Source organism: Sus scrofa, chromosome 6 (assembly GCF_000003025.6).
Source record: "Sus scrofa isolate TJ Tabasco breed Duroc chromosome 6, Sscrofa11.1, whole genome shotgun sequence".
Taxonomy (NCBI): Eukaryota; Metazoa; Chordata; class Mammalia; order Artiodactyla; family Suidae; genus Sus; species Sus scrofa.
In genome coordinates, this window is record NC_010448.4 from 12,646,605 (window position 1) to 12,671,092 (window position 24,488).

A 24,488-nucleotide genomic window follows, 5' to 3' on the forward strand; every position below is an offset into this window, starting at 1 on the left:
ATGTGTAAGACAAGCTGTGAGTTCTTATATTATTTGGGAAGAGAGTACAAATACTAACATAACTTTAGATTTTATTCAAGTATGCAGAAACTTAAGAACAGTCTCTAAAAGAACTAAAAGCTCAAAAAGGGGGGGTACTAGTCAGGAAGTTTCCACATGGCACAGCAGGTCCTATGTTTGATCCCTGGGCCATGAACTTCCACATGCCATGGCCATGCAGGATCCTTAACCCACTGTGCCAGGCCAGGGATCAAATCTGTGCCTCAGCAACAACTTAAGCCACTGCAGAGACACCAGATCTATAACCCACAGAGACACAGCAGAACTATTCACAGTCCCTTTTTCTTCTTTTTACAGCTGCACCCGCAGCATATGGAAGTTCCCAGGCTAGGGGTTGGATCCAAGCTGCAGCTGCTGGCCTATGTACACCACAGCCACTGCAATGCCAGATCCCAGCTGCATCTGCGACCTAAGCTACAGCTTGCAGCAACACCAGATCCTTAATGCACTGAGTAAGGCCAGGGATCAAATCCACATCTTCATGGGTACAAGTCAGATTCTTAACCCACTGAGCTACAACCAGAACTCCTCACAATACTTCTTAAAGGAATTAAACTTGCTGATTAAAAATCTCAGATTAGGCTGAAAAAAACTGTCATTTACAGGAGACATATCTAAGATAATAGGAAACAGGGATTGAAAATAAAAGGACAGACAGGAAAAGACATTGGCAAATAGTTAGAAAAAGAAAGCTGGCTTTAATACCAAACAAAACAAACCGAAGGAAAAAATACTGCTAGAGATAAAGATGTTCCCAGGAGTTCCCATTGTGGCACAGCAGAAATGAATCAGACTAGTAACCATGAGGTTGCAGCTTTGATCCCTCAGTGGGTTAAGGATCTGGTTTTGTCATGAGCTGTGGTGCAGATTGCAGATACAGCTTGGATCCTGGGTGGCTTTGGCTGTAACATAGGCTGGCAGTTGTAGCTCAGACTGGACCTCAGCCTGGGAACCTGCATGTGCTGCAGAGTGCGGCCCTAAAAGGAAAAAAAAAGTTCTCTCTGAGGAGTTCCCATCGTGGCTCAGTGGTTAATCTGACTAGCATCCATGAGGACACAGATTCAATTCCTGTCCTTGCTCAGTAGGTTAAGGATCCAGCGTTGCCATGAGCTGTGGTGCAGGTTGCAGACGAGACTCAGATCCTGCGTTGCTGTGGCTGTGGCATAAGCCAGCAGTTGCAGCTCTGATTCGACCCCTAGCCTGGAAACCTCCATATGCCATAGGTGCAGTCCCTTTAAAAAAAAAAAAAAAAAAAAAGAGATGTTCTCTATGAAAGCAATTCTCCAGGAAGAAACAATTCTAAATGATTATATACTTCAAAAAACTTCAAATTATATACAGCAAAATTTGAAATAATGAGAGAGTGAGGTTGACAATCCAGAGTCAGATTTTAACACAGTTCTCTCAGGAAATGGTAAATCAAGAACACCAAAATTTAGTAAGATATGGAAGATTTAAACAACACAACTAATAAGAGCTTGATCTAAGGATATCAGAATCAAATTTCATCCAATTAGAACAGAATCTTCTCAAGTGTGAATGAAATATGTATGGAAACCAACTATGTAATATGCCACAAATCAAGTATCAATAAAAGCCAAGCAATCAGTATTACACAGACTGCTCTATGACTATAATGCAATTAAGTTAGAGGTCAACTTAAAAGTTCTTGAAGGAGTTCCCGTCGTGGCGCAGTGGTTAATGAATCCGACTAGGAACCATGAGGTTGCGGGTTCGGTCCCTGCCCTGCTCAGTGGGTTAACGATCCGGCGTTGCCGTGAGCTGTGGTGTAGGTTGCAGACGTGGCTCGGATCCCACGTTGCTGTGGCTCTGGCGTAGGCCGGTGGCTACAGCTCCGAATCTGCCCCTAGCCTGGGAACCTCCATATGCCGCAGGAGCGGCCCAAGAAATAGCAACAACAACAACAACAACAACAAAAAAGACAAAAGACAAAAAAAAAAAAAGTTCTTGAAAATTTCAAACCATACCTATAAATAACTCATGACACAAAGAAATACTAAAAATTAGAAAAACATGTAGAAATGAATGATAAAGAAAACAGTGTAGGCCAAATATCATGGGCTCGAGTTAAAGAAGTACTCAAAGAAAAATTCTAGAGCCTTAAATGTCTACAACAGAAAAGGAAATTAAAGTCAGTGAGCATAGGATACACTTAAGAAGTAAGAAAAGCACAAACAGCAAGCCCAGGGAAAGTAGAAGGAAAAGATAAAATACAGTTAAAAGCATAAAGCAATGAAATGGGGAGAAGAGGCGGTAGGCACTGGCAAAACCAAAAGCTGTCCTTTGAAAATAAACTAATAAAAGATAGCTCTGGCAAGACTAATCAAGAATTTCAAAAACCCATATAAGCATTTTTAGGAATGAAAAGGGGGACATAATATAGAGGTAGACACAGAGACTGTCCTGAAATATATGCCTTATCAAAAATAACACAAGAGGGGAGTTCCCGTCGTGGCGCAGTGGTTAATGAATCCGACTAGGAACCATGAGGTGGCGGGTTCAGTCCTGCCCTTGCTCAGTGGGTTAACGATCCGGCGTTGCCGTGAGCTGTGGTGTAGATTGGAGACGCGGCTCGGATCCCGAGTTGCTGTGGCTCTGGTGTAGGCTGGCAGCTACAGCTCCGATTAGACCCCTAGCCTGGGAACCTCCATATGCCGCGGGAGTGGCTCACGTAAAGGCAAAAAGACAAAAAAAAAAATAAATAAAAATAACACAAGAGGGAGTTCCCGTCATAGCTCAGTGGTTAACCAAGCCGACTAGTATCCATGAGGACGTGGGTTCAATCCTTGGCCTTGCTGAGTGGGTTAAGGATCCAGTCGGTGTTGCTGTGATTGGACCCTAGCCTGGGAACCTCCATATGCCGTGGGTGTGGCCCTAAAAAGACAAAAAAAAAAACAAAAAAAAAAAAAACACAGGAATAGAAAACCTGTATAGACCAGTAACACTGAAGAACTTGAATCATTAGATAAAAGCCTACCCACCAGAAAAATCCTAGGCCCAGATGGTTTTAGAGGAGAATTTTACTTAAGTTCTACCAAGCATTCGAAATACAGATATTTTCTTTGTCTCTGTTTCCTCCAAATCCACCTTCCTCTCTGTCCTGTGATCCAGAAGGCTAACAAATCTGGACACTGTTTCCTTGCCTCCTAAACTTCTGTTGCATTTGGCCAATGGGAAGCAGGAGACTGGAAGACAAGACGATAGAGAGACTGGGGGTACTTACTACCTGGCTCCTCCTGAGCTTTGCCCTGGTCTGGCAGTGGTTCCACTCCCCTGTCTAAGTCCGCAGTTCTGTGGGACATCTCTCCCAGGGAGAGAGTTCTCACAACATTGGTAACAGCTCCCTCCCCAAGCACTTCAGATCTAGGTGTTTTAAGGGCTTCCCACCGTGGCCAGTTTCCAGGTGCTTCACTAGCCACAGACAGTTCCTTTAATTCTGTCCACACCTTTGTAAACTGTCTGTTCAGTTAAATTTGATTCAATTACCTCTCTGAGTGTGACATCTCTTTGCAGCCAGAGCTCTAATATGCCTTCATACAAACTATTCAAGGAAAGAATGAACTCCTAACACCTTTTAAAACACTACATTAATCCTAATAACAAGAAAAAGAGTACAAAATTAAGATTATCATTGAAATTTTTTAACATGTATGCAGAAATCCCAAGCAGAATATTAACATATTAAATCTAGCAATGTATAAAAAAGAACACATCCCAACCAGACAGGATTTATTTCAAGAATATGAGGAGAAAAGCGAAAAATAAAAATTTTTTTTAAAAATTAGGAGTTCCCGTTGTGGTGCAGCGGAAATGAATCCAACTAGGAACCATGAGGTTTCAGGTTCCATCCCAGGCCTCGCTCAGTGGGTTAAGGATCCGGTGTTGCCATGAGCTGTGGTGTAGGTCACAGACTCGACTCGGATCAGGCGTTGCTGTGGTTGTGGCATAGGCCAGCAGCTACAGCTCCGATTGGAACCCTAGCCTGGGAACCTCCATATGCTGCGGGAGCGGCCCAAGAAATAGCAACAATAACAACAACAACAACAAAAAAAAGACAAAAGACAAAAAAAAAAAAAAAAAAAAACCTATTTGTGATATTCAACAAATTACGAATAAAGGGAAGAAAGGATACTCATCAAAAACATACACAATGCTTCCAATGCCAGAAGCACTCCCTTTACTGGGAGGAACACAAGGATGCCCATAGTTTATAGATCCATATCAACTTTTTACCAGAGGAACTTGCCAACAATCCTAAAAAAAGAAAGAAAAGTGGAGTTCCTGCTGTGGAGCAGCAGAAACGAATCCGACTAAGAACCATGAGGTTACAGGTTCCATCCCTGGCCTCGCTCAGTAGGTTAGGGATCCAGTGTTGCCATGCGTTGTGGTGTAGGTGGCAGACACAGCTCGGATCCTGCGTTGCTGTGGCTGTGGTCTAAGCTGGCAGCTGTAGCTCTGTTTCAACCCCTAGCCCAAGAACCTCCATATGCTATGGGTGCAGCCCTAAAAAAAGCGGAAAAAAAAAAAAAAGAAAGAAAGAAAGAAAAGTGACACATAAGAGAATCAGAAAAGAAGAAACAAAATTGGCACAGCATTGTAATTCAACTACACTTCAATAATTTAAAAAACAGTTAAAGAAAGAAACAAAGCAGTCATTATTTACTGACATGATTCTCTTGGATTTTCTGTGGTTGCTTCCATTAACCACTAGACCTGCAAGAGTTCATCGAGTCTGCTGAATATATCAGAAACCTGAAATAACTATAAAATGGTTCTAAGTATTATTTATAGCAATAACACACAAAAAAACTGTAAGGTTCCCAGGGCTAAACCTAATAAAAAAGACTCAAGATCTTTAAAAAAATTTCTAAGCTTCATCCAGAGACATTAAATAAATAAGAGGTTATTTTTACTAATCATTTACTATCTCCTGGGCACTGTTTTGAGCGACATGGATCTATCTATAAGCTCATTTAATTGATACAGAGTACTATACGATACATACTTTTTTTTTTTAACAGTCAATGATGCTTTTATTAAAGCACTAACCCTTTTAGTCTAGCTCTAATGTCCCATTTTGGGGTAGAATGAAGGTTTTCACATAACGGTTATCCAAGTTGTGATTCTGTTTCCTCCTAACTATCTGCAATTGTGTTTTTTGTTCGTTCTTTTGTCTTTTCTAGGGCCACACCCACGGCATATGGAGGTTCCCAGGTGAGGGGTCAAATCCGAGCTACGGCTGCTGGCCTACACCACAGCCACAGCAACGCCAGATTCAAGCCGCATCTGCGACCTACACCACAGCTCACAGCAACACCGGATCCGTAACCCACTGAGCAAGGCCAGGGATCGAACCCACAACCTCACAGTTCCTAGTCGGATTTGTTAACCACTGAGCCACGATGGGAACTCCTCTGCAATTGCGTTTGAAAAAAGCCGTAATAATAATATGATCTATTTTTAGCAGTGTAAAAGCTCTTATTACAATTTTTATTTTATCCCTTAGTATAAGATGGGCATCTATGTTTAATCATATTCACAGATTATCTCAATGAATAGAAATGTTCACATTTCAGAGTACTATATGAATATATAATTATCATTAGCCTCACTTAACCTTAACCACTACCCCACACTGCCTCTACCAAGGAGTGTCTTATTGCAGGCACCTCCCTCGCAGACACCTCTGGTGCAGCTGGGCCAAGCCCCCAGATAATGCTGAGCCAGACCTGTCCTGAACTCCCCAGCCTCTAGCAATCTGAGGAGACTCTCAATTGAAGGGCAAGAAGCCTCCTTCTGTCAGAGGAGATCACAGCACATACCATGGAAGCAGAGGTTGGGACTGTATCTACTCCAACTCACCCAAGGATACAGACCAAGGCTGAAGAAAGTAATCTCCACATGAGGCCTGGCCACCCCTTCAGATGCCACGTGGTTTTCCCACCCCTTGGAACAAGTCAACCAATGCAGATTCCTCGGACTTGGAACGTCTGCAGAGTCAAGACCTTGAGGGACATATAACTATTCTTGTCTTTTTAATAACATTTGAAGATTCTGGCTAATGGAAACGAAATACTTATTTAGTATTTTACCCCAACTTTTCTGTTAAGTCTGTAACTATCTCAAAGTTTTTGGGTTTTTGTTGTTGTTTTTGTTTTTACTTTTTAGGGCTGCACCTGCAGCATACGGAAGTTCCCAGGCTAGGGGTTGAACTGTAGCTGCAGCTGTCGGCCCACACCTACACCTACACCACAGCCACAGCCACAACAGATCCACATCTGCGACCTACACCACAGCTCACAGCAATGCTGGATCCTTAACCCACTGAACAAGGCCTGGGATCAAACCTGCAACCTTGGGTTCAATCCCTGGCCTCCCTCAGTGGGTTGGGGATCCAGCGTTGGCATGAGCTGTGGTGTAGGCTGCAGACGCAGCTTGGATCCCACACTGCTGTGGCTGTGGCTGTGGCGTAGGCCTGGGAACTTCCCTATGCCAAAGGTGTAGCCCTAATCACAGGTTCATGATTAGTCAGGTTCATTACTGCTGAGCTACAACGGGGAACTCCCTCAAAGTTTTCTAAAATGTAAAAAAAAAAATTCCATTTTTATATCTGTAAGTCCACTCCCATCACGTTCATAGATAGACTCAGTTTTATTGAAATGGCAACTGATAAACAACATGAAACTCCAATAAACATATCCTAACAGCTTTCCCCCCTTCTGTGCTGGCAGAGCTGATTTTAAAATTTATCTGGAAGCAAAAATCTCCAAAAATAGCTGGCCAGTTTTTATTGTTTTTATTGTCGTTGTCTGTAACGTACAGAACTGTTTACTCTGCTGTTTGCTATACAAAGACATAGGGAAACATTACTGTTTGTGCAATATAGTAGGGAAAAAATTTTGAAACTGCCCATTTGGGTTCAGTTTGCCAGATGTCCTGTCATTAAGAATAACAGGTATGAACAGAGAAGTTCACGATAGTCCATACTTTATTTTGTTGATTCTATCTGGATTCCTTTATTTGTCCCCAGAAAGCTTTATTTAGACAGCACAGCTTTGAAAGAGAATAAGTAACAAGATGAAAGGATTTGCCCTTCCACAAGGCAAGACAAAACTACAGTAATTAAGAAAGTATTAGCACAAGGATAGACAACTTGACCAGTGGAACAAAACAAAAAGCCCAGGAACAAATCCATGCCTGGAGAGAAACTTGATATCTTGACAGAGTTATCTTGAAAAGGCAGCTTCAAATCAGTAGGAAAAGATTTTTACCATTCCTCACTTGCTGCTGGGAGAGCTGGTTATTCAGATGGAAAAGGATATATTTATATCCTTATCTTATCCCATTCAAACAATTTAATTCTCTACAGATTAAGAAGATAAGGCAAAATGTAAAAACTTTTAGAAGAAAATATAAGATCTTAATCCGAGAAGACATACAGGCAGCGGGGCAAATCCAGATCCCAACACTGTCTAGGAGTGTTTGGCCTCAGTCTGCACACAACTGAGAGCGGATCTTCACAAAGGATTTTCCCCATGTGGGCCACTGAGTGGTGTCAACATGGTTTGTGATCAGAGAACTAGAAGATCACGAGGATTTGCTTTTGTTTATTTTGAGAGAACAGATGATTCAAAGGAGGCTATGGAAAGGGCTAATGGAATGGAGCTGGATGGTAGAAGAATTTGTGTAGATTATTCTGTCACCAAGAGAGCACACACACCTACCACAGGCATACACATGGGCAGACCAACTCATAGCGGTGGAGGTGGTGGCAGACGTCGAGATTCTCACTCCGCTCTTACCATGACAGAGGGTATGACCGTGGGAACGACGGATACGAAGCCCACGAAGATCACCTTCCCTTTACCATGGTCGACACAGTCCACGATCAAAATCTCATTCCCACAGCCCAAGAGGCTGTTGATAAACAGAATGACTGCAGTTGAGGACCTCTTTATCTCTTTATTTTCTTTTTTTCTTTCTCTGCTTTTAATTCTGGATTTCCCCAAGCTTCTAATCCTTCATACTTCCAAAAGAACATTTAAAAAACCTTTGGTTTATTTAGGATCTACACTTTGTCAGTTGTATTGCCTTTGTCCACCCCTTTTATTATAGTCTTAAAGATGTAACTGGAGTCATCATTTTGAGTAGTTAAACATCTCGAGTAAAAAGGAACCCCCAGTGTTATGCTTTGGGAAAAAAAAAAAATGTATATATATATATATATATGATCTTTATGACCTCAGGGAAAGAAAATTTTTCTTAAGACACAAAATACATAAGCCATTAAGGAAAACACTAGAATATTCAATTACATTAAAGTTACCCATAAGAAATTACAAAGAAAATAGAGATAACCCACAAATTGGGAGATACACATCTGCATCACATATACAGATACATATCTGGAAACAAAATGAAACTGAAACATAAATTCATACAAACTAATAAGAAAAGATGAACTATCCTAAATCAATTATAATAAAAAAAATTTTTTTAAAGGATGAACCAGAGTTCCTGTCGTGGCGCAGCAGAAACAAATCTGACTAGGAACCATGAGCTTGCAGGTTTGATCTCGGCCTCACTCAGTGGGTTAAGGATCCAGTGTTGCCCGTGGGCTGTAGTGTAGGCCAGCAGCTACCAGTGTTTCATCCCCTAGCCTGGGAACCTCCATGTGCCGTACGGTGCAGCCCTAAAAAGCAAAAAAATTAAAAAAATAAAAACAAAGAATAAAAGATGAACCATATGGAATTCCCTTCATGGCTCAGCAGTTAATGAACCCAACTAGGATCCATGAGAATGAGGGTTCAATCCCTGGCCTCATTCAGTGGGTTAAGGATCTGACCCATGAGCTGTGGTGTAGGTCGCAGACTCAGCTGGGATGCCACACTGCTGTGGCTATGGCATAGCCTGGCAGCTGTGGCTCTGATTCGACCCCTAGCCTGGGAACTTCCAAATACCGCAGGTGTGGGCCTTAAAAAAAGAGAGAGAGAGAGAGATGAACCATCTAACATAAACATGGACAAAAACAATGAAAAGGCAAGACGATTAAATATACAGCATTAGTATATTAATTATGGTAAATCACAATGATATATACTATTCCACACTCGTCAGAGCAATCAAGTTTTGGCAAGGATGTGGAACAAGTGAACACATACTATTTGGGGAATATAAATTGGCACAAGCACACTGGCAATCTACTGGGCAATATTTAACTGAGAGTTGAAGGTGTGTGTGTATATACATATATATATGAGCCTATGACCCAGCTATCTCATGACTAAGGATGTAGTCACCCAGAAAAGCTTTCATTCAAGTATGTAAGCAAACAGAAAAACATTCTCAAAAGAACTGAAAATAACTATAACAGCCACTGGTAAGAGAATGGATAATAAATGGTGATATTTGTGGTATATTCATACAATAGAGCAGCAAAAATGAATGCATTTGAATAGTAAATAGTACAATGGATTTACAGATCTGAAATCCATTTTGAGTTGTATCATCTCTAGACACAGACATGAAAGGATAGAGACATTATGATCAAGTTTATGTAACTTATACAAGTACTGTTTTGGAGAGTGGCAGGCAGTAGAAAGTACGAACACATGATAGACAGGAGAGTCAGGGCAGTGGTTTACCTTTGGGAAGAAAAGGAGAAAAATGGGAACTGGGCAGGGTCCCTGCCAATTACATCTGTCATGTTTTATTTATTAATCTGCTTGGTAGGTGAGTACATTATCTCTTCAGAATACCTGGAATAGTTCATTTTTCACCTTTTTTTGTCTTTTGTGGGCCGCACCCGTGGCATATGGAGCTTCCCAGGCTAGGGGTCGAATCGGAGCTGTAGCTGCCGGCCTACACCAGAGCCACAGCAACGCCAGATGTGAGCCATGTCTGAGACCTACATCCCAGCTCATGGCAACGCCCCTATCCTCAAGCCACTGAGCGAGGCCAGGCATCGAACCCACAACCTCATGGTTCCTAGTCGGATTCCTAGCCACTGTGCCACGATGGGAACTCCTGAAATAGTTTATTTTTTGAAAAGATCCCAAGAGACCAGAACTCCTATTTAGAGGCACACGACTATTTGATTTCCGAAAATGTGTACGTGAAACCAAAACCAAAATAGCACAAACCCCTGTGACTTTTCTACCTTGCAGTCACAGAACTGAAACTTTCAGAGAGCTCCTCTAATAAATGTGAATGAACAGGGAAAGGAAGGGTCAGACTCCTGCCTGGACCCCGTGACAAGAAGAACACTGAGGACCCCCCCAGGGAAAAGAGAGGAAAGTAGGCCCTGCTGCTTTATGAAAGTGATCATCGCTTTTTTCTTGGTTGTTTTGAACTCCTTAGGCAAGAGAAGCTTTGTAATTATCCCATCAATTTAACATGTGGAGCCTCCTCTAACCTAAGACAAACGTGTTTTCTCAGAAGAGAGATTCCTATTGCTTCTTCCTTGTTTGAAGAAACTGGTTCAAGTCATCTCCAAAGGAGAGATCTATAATCCCAGAGGCCTGGATACCTTCAAGGCCCCACACACGCCCCCCACCCCCTCCCAGTTCCGCGCCTCTGCCCTTTTTTCTTAGTTATTGCTGGCTCTTAGGCATCAAACGCTAGCTTCCTGTTCCCCTTTATTGAGCTCTGGAGACTTGGAACTGGTAAGAGGCTTTGAAGAAAAGTACAAAGCCAGGAAAACATGGAATGGAGACAGCTATGACTTTCCAAAGGAAAGCAAATCTCAACAGTTGTAATAACCGCTCCGACTTTCCTGTCTGTCGCTTACATAAGACAGGGTTCAGACACAGGACCTAAGATGTACTGTAAGTACCTGAGGTTGGAAACATTGAAAATGCAGGTTCCAGCGGGCAGAAAGAAGCTGAGGATGTTGGTATTAAAATCCTGGCTTGTTCTAAACTCTTAGCGTATCTCTAGCATCCCCTTGTCACCATCCTACAAGGAGACCGGGTGTCATCCTAAGTTCTTTACTAGACCTCAAGTCTTAAAAGCACAGACCCTATAGGAACTCTCTTTGCAAAGCAGTCCCATGGTCAGTGCCAAGCACCACGCCACCATTTCACAATATGGAAAAAAAGAGGCATACTCGGGCCTCTTAAATGCTCATCATTAGGCCCACAGCCATCCCTTAATCCAGAAATATGATGTTCTTGAAAATGGTCTCAGGCCCTCTGACCCAAGGCCTCCGTTTCATGATCCTTTTACACTAGTAGTGTTTTAATGAACAATCTCCCATCTCACTTGGTCCCGCTACTGCGACAATTCACTGAGCACAGGCCTCCCCATGCTATTCTGCGGTCCCGCACTTTGAAGTCAGGGCCTGCTGTCAGCACGGAAAGCACCAGAGCTCGGCGGACATGGCAGCCTCTGGTTCTGTTCCACCGAGGGATTTATCATCCACAACCTACTCAAATCTCTCCCCCAACAGCTACCAAAAATTCCCCTGGTGAGAAATGCTATTATGAGAAGGAGTGGCTGCTTTGTGACTCACACTGTTTCATTAAAGAGATTTTTTTTTTCAAACAAATGTTCAGTAGAAGAATCCAAAGGTTTTCCAAAGCTACAGCAAAAACAGAACAGCTCATAATACTATTTCCCAAAGGTCTGCCACTTCATAGGAGATTCCTATACCTCAAAACACTGAAGATGCTTAGATTCACTATGCTTTCATGTTGCACTTGGCCTCTGGTGTGAGAGGAGGTAGGAAATGGATGAATTAAACACATCCAACATGACTGGGCTTGTCAGATATTAAGATGGAAGGCGGCTGGCTTGTAAGCCAGACCTAATCACAGGTCCTAGACTTTCCGCAGTTCTCCAGGGCAACTGGCTGCAACATTTCCGCCATATCTGACCAGGATTGAGGAAATCTAATAATTCACATCGCATTTGGTAATGCTTATTACAGCAGTGGGCAGTGTTATCACAAAATTTCTCTGAACAGCTTAGATGGCGTTATATACTTGAGCGCATTAGAAATGTGTATGATCTAAACAATAGAGCAATATCAAAGGAAGTTAATTTGTATTTATGGTAGACCAGGTACTTCTGGTTCAGGTTAGACTCCCAAGGGCTCCTTCAAATCCTTGTAGCATTCCTGCAGAACTTCGGCAGGTAGCAAGATAAAAGAATCCTAATAGCCCTCTAAGGAAAAGCGCCTTTTCCGTGCAGGGGCTTGGGGAGGGGTATTTGAAAGGGAAACAGATGAAAAGATCCCCAAAGAGTGGAGAGATGTGAGCCAAAAGACCAAGCTGGCTGGGGTCACAGGGCCTAGGTCTTGCATTCTCCTACCTCTGTCTCTGATCATCTGGGTGACCCCAGATTTACATTTCTCCCATATGATCACAAATGAACTTTGACCTTAAAAGGTACCCTACAGAGGTGAGCAGTTTCAGAACAGCTCTTTCTGAGGCGTGGCTTCTTTAATTACACTTTGTGGAGGGCTGAAGGTAGTACCAACAAGCAAGCTGGATCCATGCTATGACACACCTAATTCACCAGGACCTAGAGGACCACCCAGGCTGAAACGTAAGGTGAAGTTTCTCCAAAGATCATTCTATGGAGATGAAGGTAATAGCCAAAGACTGCAAAGTCTTTCAGCATGGAACTTTCTTCTAAATTCTTTGCTTTAGGCCAAAAAATACTCAAATATAACACATATTTAACAACTGTTTCGGGGAGAAATGACACTTCAGTCTTCGGTATTGCCTATCATAAACAAAGTTTTAAAAATTACTTAAAGAGTTTCCTTGTGGTACAGCGGGTTAAGGATCCAGTGTTGTCACTGCATCAGCTCGGGTCACTGCTGTGGCGTGGGTTTGACCCCTGGCCCAGGAACTTCCATAAAGCCATGGGTGTGGCCAAAAAATAAAAACAAATAAAAATGACTTAAAACAGCACTACAGTGTCAATGTTGTGCAGCTCAGGGACTATACGTACAAGACCAAGGAGGAAAACTTACTCCTCTGTCCTCAGACACACTTTGGCATAGGATAGGTTTTACAGACAGGGATTTTAAAAGTGGTGGATCAGGCTTCTAGAAAACAGTGTTCAGTGACCAGAAAGAAAAGTGGCTCTAGGGATGGCAAAGATCCTGAAGGCAAAGATAATGAAAAAAACGTTTTCCTTTTGCCATTCTCACTGAGAAGATAGAGGACCACTTTGTATTGGCACATGGGAGGCATTTCTTCTCAGGAGGCACTTGACTGGAAAGGAAAAAGAAAAGAAACGATCGCCTGCCCCAGCCCAGAGACAGGATTTAGGAAAGAAGGCAGAGAGTGCGTGAAGAGTAGAGAGGAATTCATCTGGGCAGCAGGCTCATGGATAAGCACCTGAATTTGTCTGTTTATTCCACAAAGAGACTAACGAAGAAGGTAAAATCTTCCATAAGCTGCAATATTCAGACTCTCTTAAAAGAGTGAGGAAACAAAGATTCTTAGAAAGAACAAAGTAATGCTAATCACCTTCACAGCAAATAAACATTCCCAGCACCCAGCACAGGTCTGGGTACACTGGAAGCACGCGCTCAATCTCAGGTGAATAAATGAATGTCTGAGTCACCAGATCTCCATACACATAACAAAAAGTCTCAGACTTTCAGTCAGTTAAAAAAAACCAAAAAAACACACAAAAACAAACAAACAAAAAACAAGGAAAAATGGGTATTTTGTCCACTTTAAAGTCTGGATTCATCCTAAGTCTTTTTTTTTTTTTTTTTTTTTTTTTGCCTTTTTCTAGGGCTTCACCCGTGGCATATGGAGGTTCCCAGGTTAGGGGTCGAATCGGAGCTGCCAGCCTACATCACAGCCACAGCAACGCCAGATCCAAGCCGCATCTGTGACCTACACCACAGCTAATTGCAATGCCGGATCCTTAACCCACTGAGGGAGGCCAGGGATCGAACCCACAACCTCATGGTTCGTAGTCGGATTCATTAACCACTGAGCCATGTTGGGAACTCCCATCCTAAGATCCTGACTGGTCTAGCTGCCTGCGAGGATATAACTCCTAAGCCCTTCTGTAGCACAGGCTGCCAACACCAGCCGTGGCTAAGGAGAAAAAATTGGAGGAAGACAAGCACAGAAGGAGAGACATTGCCATCACTGCCTTCAATTCTCAGGACCAAGGCACGTTGGCTCAGGCCTGTTGGGAGGAGAAAAATGCATGGTACCATGTAAAAGAAAAAGGTCAGATAATGAATAATGCTCTTGCAGGGTGGATCTACCCTCCGGGGGTAACAGGAGAGAAGATTTGTATGGATCTTGCTAAGGAAATATCTGACTGGTTTAATGATATTGAAAGCAATGCTAATGAGTGCATGAGAAAAGCATTTCTCTGAGAGAAAAATTAAATCCATAGTAGGGCTGAGTTTCAGGAATAGATGATATTCTGACTACATTTTTAGAATCATGTGGTACAAATTCAGATTCTGGAGTTTCCCTTCAGCTCCATGGAACTCGGAGTGGCGCAGTGGGGGGGGTGTCCTGTCATCTGCACTGTTAGCAAGGCCCTAGAGAATCCTGGGCAGAGTCAAGTTTGAAAACCCTCTGAACCAATCACAGAAATTAGGACAGCTCTGGAGTTCCCTGGTGGTCTAGCAGTTAGGACTTGGTGCTTTCACTGCTGCAGCCTGGGTTCAATCCCTGGTCTGGGAACTGAGATCCCAAATCAAGCTGTTACAAGCCGTGGGCAACACCCCCCCCCCAAAAAATCAGAAGAGCTCTTGTTTGCATGGGGCCGCCTTTTTACAGATCTGGGTGTGCACTGTAAATTCTGACCTGCTCTAACTTCCTGCTCTCACTTGGCACTGAGAGGACACAGAGAGTCCTCCCTCCTCTTTACTCCCCACAGAGGAAAGCTATCCTCCCAACTCCAACAACTCCAGGGAGATCTCCAGGTAAACAGTCTCATTAGTCTACAAAGTACCCCAGCTGCTGCTTCAGGACTGAACGTGGTTCTTTCTTTAATTTGCTTCACACTAGAGGGTTGGTCTTCAGGTGACCCATTCACAGCCACCACCTACCCCTCGCCCACTGAGCAGATCAAAACCAGGAACCTAACTGTTGGATTCAAGGAGGAATCTGTCCTTAGGAGAAAATAAGATTCAGAGGTGAAAACTGCCAGGCCTGTGAGGCGTCTACTCCCAGAGTCAAGGCCACTGTAATCACTAGGAACCCATCTGATTGAGACCAGGCTATGACAAAGCTTTTTGGAAAAGAAACAGATGGCAATCTGTAATCATCCATCATTGAAAAAGACGGGGGAGAAGATGAGGTTTGGGACTAACTTCAAGATTCTGGGACCACAACCTCAGTGACCCGGTCATTAAGAACACCCACTACACTTAAGGGTGAGGACACGTGATACCAAGAACCCATCTAATTTACCACCACTTCCCAATGATATTTTTCCCAATTTTGAAACTGTCAAAATTGAAGTTTATCTTTAAAACTGGGCTGACTAAAACGTAAGTGCCCAGTAAGCTTGGGTTGAAGACCACATCTGGAAAGCACAACGCATGTTCCTTTTCCCAAAAGGAATTAAGAGTTTAATTTCTCTGGTAAAGAATGGGTTGGCTCCGAGTTTTCCTTCTGACCTATCTGGGGTGTGTCTTTGTTTAAGGGCAAAATATACACATCCCATTAAACACACACTTAAAAAGTGAAACCACTGTTTCTTGCAACACCTTTCAAACCCCAATGCGGAAGAATTCATTGTAACCTTTAAGAAGTGATCTTCAGAGTTCTGTTGTGGCTCCGTGTTAATGAACCTGCTAGTAACCAGGAGGACAAGGGTTCAAACCACGGCCCTGCTCAGTGGGTTAAGGATCTGGCGTTGCCATCAGCTGTGTTGTGAGTCACAGACGGCTCAGATCTTGCATTGCTGTGGCTGTGGCGTAGGCTGGCAGCTGTAGCTCTAGTTCTACCCCTACCCGGGGAACTTCCATATGCTACAGGTGTGGCCCTGGGGGGAAAAAAAAAAAAAAAAAAAAAAGACATGAAAATAGGCCCTCAGAGTTCCCTTGTGGTGCAGCAGGTTAAGGATCTGGTGTTGTCACTACAGCAGCTCAAGTCACTGCTATGGTGCAGGTTCAATCCCTGACCCAAGAACTTCCAAATGCCACAGGTGCAGCCAAAAAAAAGAAAAGGAAGTTGGCATTGTGGCTCAATGGGTTAAGAACCCGACTAGTACCCATGAGGATATGGGTTCGATCCTGCCCTTGCTCAGTGGGTTAAGGATCCGGCATTGCCACAAGTTGGGGTGTAGATGGCAGATGTGGCTTGGATTCTGCGTTGCTGGGGCTGTGGTGCAGATCAGCAGCAGCAGCTCCGCAACCCCTAGCCTGGGAACTTCCATGTGCCGCAGGTTTGGCCCTAAAAAGAAAAAAGAAAGAAAGGAAGGAAGAAAAGAAGCCCTCATGCTAAGAGACAACTAAAAATTCTACAGACTTTTTTTTTTAAAAAAAGGCTTCATTAAGAACTTGCGGGGCAGGGACGATGATGCTCTTTACCGCTTTTCCTTCTCCAGAAACCACATAAAGACCATTCCCTCTAGCACACCTAGAAGAGAGGCACAAAGAGGCTTTCTGATGCACTCCAAAGGAACCGGCAACTCTCCCTAATTAAGAATAGAGAAAATTAAATCACTTGAGAACCCCAGAGTGGCAGCAAAATAGAACCCATGAGATATTCTGCTCGCTTGTTCAAAGACATCATAAGTCACATTCCATCAGCCCCAGTTGATGGTTTGGTGACGAGAGAACAGTTTAGTTTTCTGAACACGCATGTGTACACACACGACTAAGAAGCTGGAAGGAAACCCTCACGACCAGCCATTTTACCTGAGGACCCAGGCAGCCTCCTCCTTCCAACCTGGTGGGTCCTCTTATGTTTCCTCCCACATCTGGAATTCTGTCGTCTGAGATAAACAGGACTACAAAAGGATAGCCAGACCTCCAGAATACCACCCAGAAAACCATCAGGAGTTAAACCCCTTCCAGCAAGACGCATTTTAATGCGGGAAGGAAGAGACTCTACTCGGATTCTATAAAGCAGCTCTTCTCAAATGGGATTCCTTATTAAGAAGGGCCCCATTAATACAGATCAGATTTCGGGAGCGAGCACTGCTTCCATTTTGGGGGAACAGTTCACGCCACGCGATTCTCAATCTCTCTCCCCAGCCAATTCCGAGGTGATGAAAGAAGGCAGAGCGCTATGGAAGAGCCCCTGAAAGAACATCACTTCCCATGTGTATGTTATTTGTCTTTCATAAACAGTATCTCATGAGACCACAACAGCGACCCGCAAGATAAACAGGCCAGGTGTTATCTCCATCTTACAGGTGGAGAAATGACGACTCTGAGGCTAAACCACTCACTTGCACAAAGTCACAAGGCAGGCGGTTAATCAGCAGCCTAAACCAGAAAGGAGTCTGGCCCTCCTTGATGTGCAGGCCAGTGCAAGTTCCAGGCTGCTACCCAGTTCCCCTGCATTTTAGGATGAGAGGCAGGAGGGGGTAATGCTTAAGAGACCAGGTGGATTCTGATACTGACAGACCTGCGCTGCAATCCCGGCTCTGCCACCTACTAGATCCCTGGCCCTGTGTGGGTTCCCTAACCTCCCTCTACATCTCAGTGTCCTCTCCCGAAACAGGAGAATAAAAACATTCTACCTCGTAGAGTTACAGTGATAATTCAAGGAGATAATGGCCATAAGGCACTCACAGTTATTCACTCAACAAATATTTCTGCCGGCACACAGAGTGCCAGAGTTACAATAGTGGCCAAGAGGCATATCTTGCTCTCAGAGAGCTGAAGTCTTAGTCGAATTAAACAGAGTAAACTGCTAAATAATATACTTATCAAGTATGTGAAGTACTATTAAGGTAACAGGTAAGTAACTGAAGAGGTTGACAGGAGGGAGCCAATGTTTAAGAGTGGCCTCTGAGGAGAAACTTAAGTGGAGTCCTCACAGATCATAAAAGACTACCCATGGGAGTTCCCGGCGTGGATCAGGGGTTAATGAAACCGAGAAGCATCCATGAGGATGTGGGTTGGATCCCTGGCCTCGCTCAGTGGGTTAAGGATCCGGCATTGCCGTGAGCTGTGGTGCAAGTCGCAGTTGCCGCTCTGATACCGAGGAGCTGTGGCCGCCAGCTGTGGCTCTGATTTGACGCCTAGTCTGGGAACTTCCATAGGCTGAGGGTGGGGCCCTAAAATGCAAAAAAAAAAAAAAAAAAAAAAAAAGACAACCCGTGTAACACAGAATGGAAAGAAAAGCTTTCCAGGCTGAGGGAACAAGGTGTGCAAGGGTCACAGCCGAGCGAAGTGTTAAGAACAAGGTGCGAGAAAGCAAATGCGACTGCTCTGTATCCTCACAGGATTTGGGGAACAAACAGTACAGGCTGGCTGGCTTTGTGTTTTAAAAATAACAAAGATAAGGCTCAAGAGAGGTGAGGTGTCTTGTCCAAGGTCATAGCTCCTCCAAGCAAGAGCTGGGACCCCAGTATTCTACCTCCTGTCACAACATCTGCTTGCTCACTCCCCTTGCGGAAGCCTTGTGCACACTTAACCCCCCGAGGTACTTCACTGCAAACGGTTTCCTGGGTCCATGAAGAACCCCCAAAACTCCTTGAAAACGTAAGCGACACCATCACATCAACTTCCAGGCATGTGGTCAACGGTGCACTGAAACCATTACTCTTCTACTCTTCGGATACAAGATCGAAAACTGCCCAGACCTTATTCAAAGGTTCCAAAAACTGAAACCAGTTGCTCTTCTTAAAAGCAATGAACAAGAGAGGAAAGGGATGTCCTGGAAGGAAGAGCCCGTGGCCTGTTTCAGAAGGTGAGACAGAACCATCATTGCAGAAGAGCGGAAACATGAAAGTTCCTCTGAAACAAGCTGCACAGAAAAAAACTAATTACTTTATGTGAACCAAACAACAGATCTCCAAGGCAGTGGTTCTCAATGAGGTGATACCCCAGCCCCACCAAGAGTACTTGGAAATTTGGGGGGCATTTGGTGCACAGGGGTAGGTATGTTCAATGCTCTACAAAAGAAAGGGACGGTTCTACAAAGACTGTGTTACCCAGAGTAACTCAAAGAGCTCAGTTGGTAGAGCGTTAGACTAAAGACTTTATCACCCAAAATATTAATAGCAGCACCATCTCCCCACTTTAATATTAATCCCCCAAAGGATGAACGTGCTCCACCTTTTTCTATAGTCCCTGGTTAGTGACTCTTCCTAACCTCACTACAAACAGACTAGAAAAAAATTGAGGTCTTACAGCTGAGGAGTCTGAATTTTGGAAATCGAATCGTAAGCTCATAACTTCAGCATGGAACCTGGTGGTTGAACATGGAAAAGAAGTTTCTAGTAAGAGACAGACAAATTTAAGCAAAAAGAGAACTCCTTCTCCAGACAAATCTCTGTAAGATTACATTTGTTCTGCAACACACAAAATTCTGTGAATTTTGAGGACCTTCTTACAGCCCTTTTCAGCTTAAAATCAGACACTAATGACAGTTCTTTTAAAAACGTAACTACAGTCAACTCAAAATACAGCTGACCCTTTCTGGACCAAATTTTATAATAAAGATGACTAATTCCAAGAGGTCTAAAGCTGAGCAAATGTTTGAAAATGCCCTGCGTCTCATTCAGGGCAGAGTTCGATGCAGGTCAGAGAAGCTCCAATGATATCCAGAGGTCTGTTCAGGGATTAAAATTCCATCCTAGCAATTAAAAGCCACTTTCAAGTGTAACCTTACATTCGTCACTATTTCTCCCCGCAAGCTATTTCACAATTAGCTTAAAGAATTGAAAAAATATCAAGACTGTTTCCAGAAATAGAGATAAAAAAAATCTACCGTATTTCACAATAGCTAGAACAGTGATCTAACAGATAAATCCTCCATAAAGCAATCTCTCTTCAGCATGGTATCTAAATTTCCTGAAATCTCTCAAAGGAGTCTGAAGATGTTAACTTCTTCACTCCAATGTGCCAATTAGTAAATAGTGGCCCCACACCCCTTCCGACCAATTTTTCAGAAGCCTAACCTGGCTTTTCAGATTAGCTAAGCAGACAGACCTGTTTTCCTCCAGAAGCTCCTGCCACTGCCTTTTCTGCCCTGCTAGTTAGAGCCTGGGAAAATCTCCTCCAGCTTTTAGCTGACCAGTCACCAGAAGTTCAAAAAATAAATTCATCCAGGTTCTCTGAATCCTTCTTTCCCCTGACATGTGTCAACAGCCGGGCAATAAAATACCACCTCTTGGTTACAGAAAGATGCAGAATACCTGGAAGGCCTAGCACTTAGCACGGAGGGGAAGAAAAAAGATGGAGGGATGCAAGAGTCATTAAGACAAGCCTACTGCACGCATCGCAGGTAACGAGAGCCCTGGTCCCGCAAAGCCTGTGAGGGAGGCTCCCTTGGCTGGGCCCTCCACCCGGCAGGCCACACCTGTCTAATGCCAACAGCCTGGTGGCCACTCAGTTTTAAAGAATTCAAACAGATTTCCAGCAGGGTGGCAACACTGGGCACCCCCTCCCTTCTCCAAGCAAAATCAAGAGTCCTAATCCAAACATCACTTGGCCCCAATTTTCTTTCTTTTCGCACTCTTTGTCTGGGAGACATCGCTTGGTCAAGTTGGACCCCTCTCTCTGTTCCAGGTAAGGCAAGCACAATGCAGCAGGAAAAGAAAGGAAGCACCCAGGCCGACTTGCTATAAAGCCAGACCAGACCTCTCTGAGGCTGAGGATGCCAATGAATGGGACTTGAATAAGCATCCACAAGTGAACCAACGCCTGAAGTCCTAATACGCCCAGCTCCGCAGCCTCTCAGGAAGCCTCTTTTCTATAGGGTAGGGATCCCATTCATCCCTTGGCTTCGGGAATCAAAGGGAAGACAGATTCAGGTCGCGCACTCCACCTCCAAATCCCCGCACGCGCGCGAAGGTGTGGGGCGCCCCGGCGCGCCCTCCCTTGAACTCCACCCTCCGAGGCCTCCACCACCCGCAGACTCACCACTGTGCGAGCTGAACCACCTGGGTGCGATGTGCAGAGGTAGAGCATCCGCCAGCGAGGCTCGGGAGCCCAGGTACAGCATCCCGTCTCTATGGTGACCGCCGCCCGTCTCCTGGTAACCATTGCCGTGGGCATAGGTGGAGTCGGACGCCGACCCTCCGCCGCCGGGCGCCCTCTCCGAGTCGCCGGTGCCCCGGGAGGCGGGGGTGTAGAGGCCAAAGGGCACCCCCCCGGCCGTGCTGGGGTCCATGCCCATGCCCGCCACCGAGCTGACCGAGCGGCTGCGCAGCCCCATGGCCCCGCCGCCTGCCCGGTAGTGCCCAAAGTGGGGCGCCCCTCCCGGCGGGGGCACGGCGCTGTCATCGGTGGAGACCCCAGGGAAGGGGCCCCGAGAACGAGCCGCCGTGCTCTGCTTGCCCCCCATGCTCGCCCGGGCCCCGGTGGGGCGGGAACCTGGAGGCCGAGACCCTCCCCCACTTCTCAGCAACCGGGGGAGGGTTGGGCGAGCATAAAGGGGGAGGGAGTCAAAAAGGAGACTGGGAGGTGGAAAAGGACAAAAAAAAAGAAAAAGAGAAAAGAAAACCCGCGGGGCGGAAGAGGCAGGCGGGCGGGGATCCCAAACTAAGAATTTAAACCGATCCAAGCCAAACGCATGTTTCCCCTCAAGGTCCAAAGAGGCGCAGTCCGCCGCGGGCTCGGCGCGCCACAGGCCGCCCCCGGGTTCCCGAAAGCCGGGGGAGCCGCAGGGAAGGAGGGAGGGAGGCGGCGGGCGAGCAGGCGGGCGGGCGCAGGGAGGCGCCGGAGGAGGCCGCCCGCCCGAAAGCAGGAGGCGGAGGAGGGCTGGGGGCGCCGGGCGCGTCCCCCGCCTCAGGACGCCGCGACCATGGACGGCGGCCCGGACCCCTCCAGGCCTCGGGAGGGCCGCGGCGCTGGGAGGCCAGACAGAGCTCGGGAAGCGGTGATAGCGTCGCGTCGCGCCCGCTCCAGCAGCCGCCGCCTTCCCGGCGAGCCGCGCCGCCCTGCTTGGTCCGGGACTGCGCTCTCCGGCGCTCCTCGCCGCCGTGGAGACAATGGAGGGCGGCAGAGCGCAGGCGCGGCCCGCGCCCCCTCCCCCCTCCCCCTCCCGCCGGGTTAACCCTTTCCCCGCCCCTGCGGCGCAAGGCCGCGGGCGCCCGAGAAGTCCCACCCACCCAATCCGCCCTGACCTGAGGGGCCTGAGCCATGGGGCGTCGGGACCAAAAGCTAGGCGTCTTTTCAAAGCAAGCACTCTTTAAGCCCCCGAAAGTAGCCGCTTACTGGGAAAGGAGGGAACCTACCTGGGGGGCGAGGGGCGGCCATGGTTCCAGGGGTGGGAAGGAAACCCAAGGAAGAAAAAAAATTACTCGAGACGCCTACCTGGCTCTGAGGGTCAGCGGTCAAGCTCCCCACCCGGCGCAAATTTGCCCCCACAGCACCCTCTGGTGGACATGCTATGCGTTCTATCTGAGGTTCCTCATCCAAGAACCCCTAAAAATCAGGAAACTTAGGAGTTCCCGCTGTGGCGCAGTGGTTAACGAATCCGACTAAGAACTATGAGGTTGCGGCTTCGATTCCTGGCCTTGCTCAGTGGGTTAGGGATCTGGCATTGCCGTGAGCTGTGGTGTAGGTCGCAGACGCGGCTCGGATCCTGTATTGCTGTGGTTCTGCGTAGGCCGGTGGCTACAGCTCCGATTTCACCCCTAGTCTGGCAATCTCCATGTGCCGCGGGAGCGGCCCTAGAGAAGGCAAAAAAAAAAAAAAAAAAAAAAAAAAAAAAAATCAGGAAACTTAGCATTTGGGGAATTCTTAGTTGTTGGGGGTAAATGGAGCACCGGGGCCCTTGTGACTCCAGTTTTTGCTGACAGTAGATCAGAACTTTCTATTTTGTCCTTAATCAAATGGATAGATTCCTTAGCTAAAATGTGATTCTGATGATCATTAGATGTATGATAAAAAGTGAAAAGATATGGACATGAGATGGAATAATACAGCTAGAACTAGTGATTTTAGAAACACTCTAGTTCACGGTGGGACCCCTGTTTTGTTCACCATTTATCTTGGCATGCACCACAGGGTCTATCACAGAGCCGGTACTCAATAAAGATTTGCTGACCAAGTCTGAATTTTGCAATCTCTCTTATTCTCACTAACATTCATTCATTCATTCATTCAGCACCTTTTCTTTTCTTTTCTTTTTTGGCCACGGGTGGCGTGTGGAGTTCCTGGACCAGGGATTGAATCTGAGCCAGAGTTGCAATCTATGCCACAGCTACAGTAATGTTGGATCCTTAACCCATTGCTGGGGGCAGGGGCTTGAATCCACACACCCCACACACATAGCTGCAAAGCCGCCAGTGCAGCCATGGATCCTGTTTGCGCTACAGGGAAAGCTCAGTATCTATCAAATGCTGAGTGCTGGCTATGAGCATCATTTAGTTCCTGGCCTGACTTCCTTGCTCTAAATGTCCCCCAGATATTTCCCAATCAAGGAGTCAAAACAAGGGAGTTCCCTTTGTGCCTCAGCAGGTTACGAATCTGACTAGGAACCATGAGGATGCCGGTTGGATCACTGGCCTCACTCAGTGGGTTAAGGATCTGGCTTTGCTGTGATCTGTGATGTAGGTCACAGACTCAGCTTGGATCCCACGTTGCTGTGGCTTATGGCATAGGCCGGCAGCTGCAGCTCTGATTTGACCCCTAGCCTGGGCACTTCCATATGTCACATGTGCAGTCCAGAAAAGAAAAAAAAAAAAAAAAGAGTCGAAACAAGGTGTAAAGAAATATTGAAAGAAAACCAGTAAAAGAAAGGTTGGTCTTGAGGTTCCCATTTGGTTCAGTGGTTAACAAACCTGACTAGCATCCATGAGGATGCGGGTTTGATCCCTGGCCTCACCCAGTGGGTTAAGGATCCAGCGTCGTGTTGAGCTCAGGTGTAGGTTGCAGACGTGACTTGGATCCCGTGTTGCTGTGGCGTAGGCCGACAGCTGTAGCTCTGATTAGACCCCTAGCCTGGGAAACTATGTGCTGCAGGTGCGGCCCTAAAAAGACAAAAGCCAAAAAAAAAAAAAAAAAAGAAAGAAAGAAAGGTTGGTCCATCATAGGTATTAATTGCCCCCGTAGGACCAGCTTGGAAAGAAACAGGAAGGAGGGAGTTCCCGTCGTGGCGCAGTGGTTAATGAATCCGATTAGGAACCATAAGGTTTCAGGTTCGGTCCCTGGCCTTGCTCAGTGGGTTAACGATCCAGCGTTGCCGTGAGCTGTGGTGTAGGTCACAGACGTGGCTTGGATCCTGCGTTGCTGTGACTCTGGCGTAGGCCGGGGGCTACAGCTCCGATTCGACCCCTAG

The 24,488-nt window shown here is 45.7% G+C and overlaps 1 long non-coding RNA gene and 1 pseudogene across 4 annotated transcripts in view; one reads left to right on the forward strand and one right to left on the reverse strand.

Annotated features, from left to right (window-relative positions):
- The window catches only part of LOC100736686, a 48,773-nt pseudogene extending 40,721 nt beyond the window's left edge, over positions 1-8,052 (forward strand).
- ZNRF1 overlaps positions 1-22,203 on the reverse strand; it is a 113,153-nt gene extending 90,950 nt beyond the window's left edge. For 3 of the 4 annotated variants that reach the window (XR_002344499.1, XR_002344498.1, XR_002344497.1), the window contains exon 1: positions 21,125-22,203. This is a non-coding gene — a long non-coding RNA (zinc and ring finger 1). The remainder of the gene's footprint in view (positions 1-21,124) is intronic. The other variant, XR_002344496.1, reaches the window with a different exon arrangement.